The sequence below is a fragment of the Eptatretus burgeri genome, chromosome 2, assembly GCF_056783735.1.
Source record: "Eptatretus burgeri isolate ZD-2024b chromosome 2, Ebu_testis_v1, whole genome shotgun sequence".
In the NCBI taxonomy this organism is placed as follows: Eukaryota; Metazoa; Chordata; class Myxini; order Myxiniformes; family Myxinidae; genus Eptatretus; species Eptatretus burgeri.
In genome coordinates this window covers 86,142,454-86,148,453 of record NC_140962.1, presented here as the reverse complement: position 1 = coordinate 86,148,453, position 6,000 = coordinate 86,142,454, and the positions used below count along the sequence as shown (strand labels likewise).

At 47.5% G+C, this 6,000-nt stretch overlaps 1 protein-coding gene across 6 annotated transcripts in view; it reads right to left on the bottom strand.

The window, feature by feature from the left end:
• The window catches only part of LOC147032484 (RING finger protein 44-like), a 120,245-nt gene that overhangs the window by 88,933 nt on the left and 25,312 nt on the right, over positions 1–6,000 (bottom strand). The window contains exon 1 of one of the 6 annotated variants that reach the window (XM_085870160.1): positions 3,058–3,901. The exons of the other annotated variants lie outside the window; for them this stretch is intronic. The gene's annotated coding sequence lies outside the window, so the exon portion shown is untranslated. Of the gene's footprint in view, positions 1–3,057; positions 3,902–6,000 lie in introns of those variants that run through there. 6 annotated transcript variants of the gene reach the window in all.

Here is a 6,000-nt window from a genome sequence, read left to right as displayed (position 1 = left end):
TTTAGACACATTTTTCTTTGGTCGGCATATGCTGGCAAGATCGCCAAGGTGTGACCGCGATGTTGACACTTTCATTTCTACAGCAGTTATGATTTGAATCGTTGTGCGTCAGCCTTTTAATAGGCTACGTCACGACATCGTCGGCGATGCGTGCAATGCGCTATGCCCAAGTTAGACTATCGTTGGGCATCGGTTGTGTAGGCCGACAACAGGTTCAGCATTCGTTGGTACAAGTTATCTATAACACAACGAAACGTTCTGTGTCCGTTACCAATGCATTATACACAAGACCAAGTCGCTATGAATACGTCCGAATCTTTAAAAAAAAAACATCAAAAGTTCAACGTAAGCCAGCGTTTTACATACATTTTAATACGTTACCATCGCTGGCTAAAACGTCAAGGTGTGACCGGGCCTTTATTTCGATAAGTGAATGTGCATAGATTGCTCCCCTTTCCCTGGTCTAATGGGTAAATAAATGTAAATGAGCTGTGAGTTACTTTGATAGTCAGGGTTGTTTTATTTTACACCACCAACGATAACGATAACACCAACGAAAACCCTCTGCTCCCAGCATTCTCCACGCGCTCGCTGAAATGCGGGTGTGTTCAGAATGCATTCCCGAACTGAATTCCATTCCCTAATCTTCTTCTTTTTATTCTTCTTTCGGCTGCTCCCGTTAGGGGTCGCCACAGCGGATCATCCGTATGATCCGCATCGTGATTTGGCACATATTTTACGCCGGATGCCCTTCCTGACGCAACCCTGGTCGCCTCTTACGACACAGGGATATGGTACACCTATTTTAGCCGGGGTATACACCGGCCCAGTACACTGGTACTCATTTCACCGACCTCGGAAGGATGACAGGCCGAGTCAACCCCCTGGTGTATTAATTCAGTGGCCCAACGGGGCTTGAACTCAGGGCCTTTTGGATCCCAAGCCGCTGCCCTAACCACTGCGCCAACACCAGGCTCAATTCCATTCCCTTATATGGACATTAATCGATTCGCTTGGCTGCGCTCCAAGAAATGGAATGCGTCGTGTCCCACCCAACGACGAGCGAATTGAATTCCATTCCCTAATATGGATACGAATCAAATCGCTTGGCTTCGCTCCAATAAATGGAATGTGACAGCCCCCACCGACGGCGAACGAGCCACGCCGGAAGCGAGCCACGCCCGAGAGGGATAAAAAGGGAACGGAGAGACAGAAGTTGGTTCTTGTTCTTGGTCCTTGGTTGGTGGTTGGTGGTTGGTGGTTGTTTGGCTGAGTCTACTCGGGTGGGTTGCGAAGGATTGGCGCCTCGTCTTCACCAGTGCGTGTTCTGGAGCGCGAGAGGATCCGCCAGAGCTCGGGGGTCTGATCGCGGCTCGCTGGTGTCTGGATTCGGCTCGCCTCTCGCTGGTGCCAGGTCGAATCAGCTCGAAGACCACACGAGGTGGACATGTCTGAGGCAGGTTCTGGTCTTCAGTTCGCCTCTCCATCCGAGCTGGAGGCCTTAATAAAGACCACTTTGGGTCCGATTCCTTTGTGTGTGCGTTTGTGACACCAGTCTGCCAAGTGATGAATTAAGTGCCTTGCTGTTCATACGTGCTTATCAATATTCGGATAACTCTGCCCTTATGTGCTCCCCTCATTTCCTTATTGTTAATAAATATCCCTATTTGTGAAATGTATCAGCTCATTCGTGTCCTTTCCTCCATTGGCTTAGCGTGCTGCGTGTTGGAAAATTAGCAAGGCCGTTGTGCCGCCGTAAGGGTACATTTGAACTGACGGATCTCGGTGACCATCCGCTCGGGTCACACACGGTTCGAGTACGCTAGCGGCTCGTTCCGTATGGGTGCCGTCGAGGGTGTGGAGACTCGGTAAATCGCCACGTAGACATCTAGGTATTTTTAAAATTGGCAAATAATCCTGTACCACGTGGTAGAAGTATTGACGCTTCAAAGTCCGATAATGGACCAGTACTTTTCGGAGTTATCCGAAAAGATACGATCTAAATTCCGGGTGATCAGCGGAGTCGACTCTACTGCTCCACCTAGCGGTCATGCTCGTCGCCCAACCTGCAACAATATATATATATACATATATATATATATATATATATACATATATATACATATACATATATATATATATATACATATATATACATATATATATATATATATATATATACACATATATATACATATATATATATATATATATATATATATATATATATACATATATATATATGTATATATATGTATATATATATACATATATATATATATATATATATATATATACATATATATATATATATATATATACATATATATACATATACATATATATATATATAATATATTTTTTTTTGTGACGAATTCGCGCCCACCGGCGTGAGAACGGCCGCACGCCCACCAGACGGACAATTCAATCGTGACCTTCCGGAACAACGCCGGAACCCTGTCACGGGTGGGTCTTCACCCCACCACGGCCTAGCCAATTTTCTACCCATGCAGAATATGGTCAATCGCCGAATCTCGATATACCTCAGTAACCGCGCGGGTAGCATACCGGGAGACCGTACCTCGGCGCAGGTTGGATTGGACACGAACCGCCCAAGCGGTTCGTTCCGTTCTACAGTGATAACCGAGCGGGTATTATCGCCCGACTTCACCGGATCCGATTCTATTTAACGGGTATTTAAAACCCAACAAATATTCCGAGATGCAATATGGCGTTCCAATGGGGGAAAAAGACACGACGAACGGGAAACATTCACACAAACACATTTATTTTACACACGTATACAGTCATGCAGTCAATGCAGGTATGGAAGCAAATAAAGCGAAAGCACCTCAACCGACTATAAGCAATTTATGTACAGTCCCTTATACAGGTTTACTTCACAAGGACACGGCGCCACCAACATTCATTTGAAAGCAAAACCCAAGAAAAATAAAAGACTACCCCCACAGACAGGGGGGTCAGAGAGGGTCCGTAGACCTTTATGGCGTGGGACTTGGCAGACCGAACGAATCCCACAAGACCGTTGCAGGTTACCTGCATCCTCGTGGTGCGGTGGTGGGCAAGCTCTCTCCGGCGCTCTCCACACGGATGCGCAGGCTTGCGCGACAGAGCTGGCAAAGTGGCGCCTCCCATCCGCGTCCCTGGTGTCACGCCCGGACTCCCCACCGACTGCGAGCTCCGACGACTCGACCTGAACCACCGAACCCAAGACAACGAAGAAGAAGAAACCCCACGCACCACCGAAAACCACCACACACACCCCGAAAAACACAAAAAGCCCCCGACGAAAAACACACACCGAAGACCTGGCGTTCTGCGCGCCCTTATATCCCTCCAGTTCCAACGCCTCGCCCCTCCCCTTTTATCGCTCCGCCCACCTTCCAGCTCCTGCAGGAAGCTTCCAGAAAAGGGGTGTGCCCTCTCGCCCGCCTCCCCGCGCGCCTGGCGGGGGCCGAGAGAATCATTCTTGGCACAGGTCCAGGGAGATTCATTCCCACAAAATCAGGCCCCCACCTTTTTTCACCTTTGACCTCTGGCTCAAATCGCACTTCCCCCAACACCAAAGTGTGGGGAAAACAGGCGGGAGAATCAGGCGGGAAAATCCACGCACCATCGGAACTCCTCTGGTTTCCCTTCGCTTCGTCGAGACGGTTTACATGAGCGGAGAGGGTTGTGGTTTGGCGTGTGGAGAAGGGGATCGACAGTTGGCGTAGCGGGGAAGGTGGTTAGGTGATCGTGGTTGTTAGTCCAAAATAACGATAGTAAAGAAAAACGGCTATCTCAAAGGATCACAGCCCTGTGACACGAATAATTCCCATTAAACAACGGTGGGGAAATCTAACTGAACACAGACTTATCGATCTAACTGAACTACGGACCTTTATGGTGTTCTGCGAATTTCCACAGCCGTAACAATATATATATATATATATATATATATATATATATATATATATATATATATATATATATATATATATATATATATATATATATATATATATATATATATATATATAAAATATATATATGCGAAACCAGCGCTCCCCCGAGGCAATGGCACACAACACGGAGTGGTCCCGAGACAGTCATTTCATTCGTATTCATTATATATAGCCCTTCCCTTATGTGTAATGGGTTTATTGGTCATGTGCATTGCGTGAGCTTTAAGTAGGTCTTTATTCCCATCCTTCATCTATTTTATTTGCTTTTATCCGCACACATGACCTCTCTATCACGCAAGCTTGCGACCACAGCAACAGGCAACTCATTAGCATACGCATTCCCTTTCGCATTCATACCTCATGCCATTACCCAAAAGCCACTTCACTTTAACCTTCTTCAGACTCGAACCACAATGCTATAACATTCCTCGGTCCACCACTACACATTCATAATAATTCCTCCACACCATCGGACCACAACCTAAGGCCAAAAAAAAAAAAAAAAGTTGCATTGGCGTAACGGGTCACTGAAAAATAGGGTAGGTCGGTCGGGATCTTTTTTTTTATTTTTATTTTTATTTTTCCTAATAAATCCCTCCCAAAATCTCCCCCGGCTCGAGTACCACCCTTTTTGTCGGCGGGTTCTGTCCGAAACACTTCCGGGTTTTTGCGATCGCGATCGCAATCAACAAGATACTTGAAATCGATAGCAAAAAAACAAACAAAAAAAAAACGTAGGGTCGGCGGAATTTTTAGGGTCGGGCGGGTTACGCCAATGCAACATTTTTTTTTTTTTGGCCTAAGCTCGCTTACCGTCGCTATTAATCACAACCATGACACCTCAACCACCATGCCATAACCAACCACAACACCACACCATCACTCCAATCACTCAACCACCATCACCACCAGCATTCACCACCTCCTTTTTGACCAGCAGTAAATGGGGAAGGCCCGTACCATTATACTGTGCATGCTCAGATCTGGACGTTCTGGTGACGAGCTCAAGACGTTCTGGTGACGAGCTCAAGACGTTCTGGTGACGAGCTCAAGACGTTCTGGTGACGAGCTCAAGACGTTCTGGTGACGAGCTCAAGACGTTCTGGTGACGAGCTCAAGACGTTCTGGTGACGAGCTCAAGACGTTCTGGTGACGAGCTCAAGACGTTCTGGTGACGAGCTCAAGACGTTCTGGTGACGAGCTCAAGACGCTCTGGTGACGAGCTCAAGACGCTCTGGTGACGAGCTCAAGACGCTCTGGTGACGAGCTCAAGACGCTCTGGTGACGAGCTCAAGACGCTCTGGTGACGAGCTCAAGACGCTCTGGTGACGAGCTCATGGCACGAGTGTGCGTGAGGCTCAGTTCTAAGTTGTGTGGATAGCCCGAGCGTTCCACTCAATTACAGCCCTCATTTGGTTTCCAGTGCGTGTTCGTGGCCAGAGAAGAAAACCAAATGCCCCCGGCACCATGTTAATCTCAGAGCTCATTCTCGTGGCAGAGTTCAGGGCAAGTGAGGGCATTTCTGCTGCCAAAGCCTCGCATGGGTGGAGCTAGCGCTGGGGTAATGGTGCATACACCAATGAGAGCACTAAAGAACACCCATTGCTCTGCTTGTTCTACTCTCAAGCGCCGCCCCCACCAGAGGATTATAAAAGAGAGCTCTGTTCTCTGGCTCCCTTGTTCTTGTTCTTGCGATCACGGAGTGGAACAGAGTAAACGGAGGTTGACGGAAGGAATGGAATGGAGTTCTCCTGCGAGCGGAAGACACCAGACCATCCATCCATCCATTGGGAGCATACTCTGTGCAGAGCGTTGGTGCTGCCTAAGCAGTCTCCTTGGCTATTGGGCACAATACTGGACAGGCACCACTCCAACACAGCATACGAACAAGCTGGCACTCATTTTGCTGACTCAGAAGGATGACAGGTAGAGTCAACCCCACCTGGTATTAATTAAACAGCCAATGGGGATTTGAACTCAGGATCCCAAGCCCACCACCCGAACCATTAAGCCAACACCAGGGGTGATACCA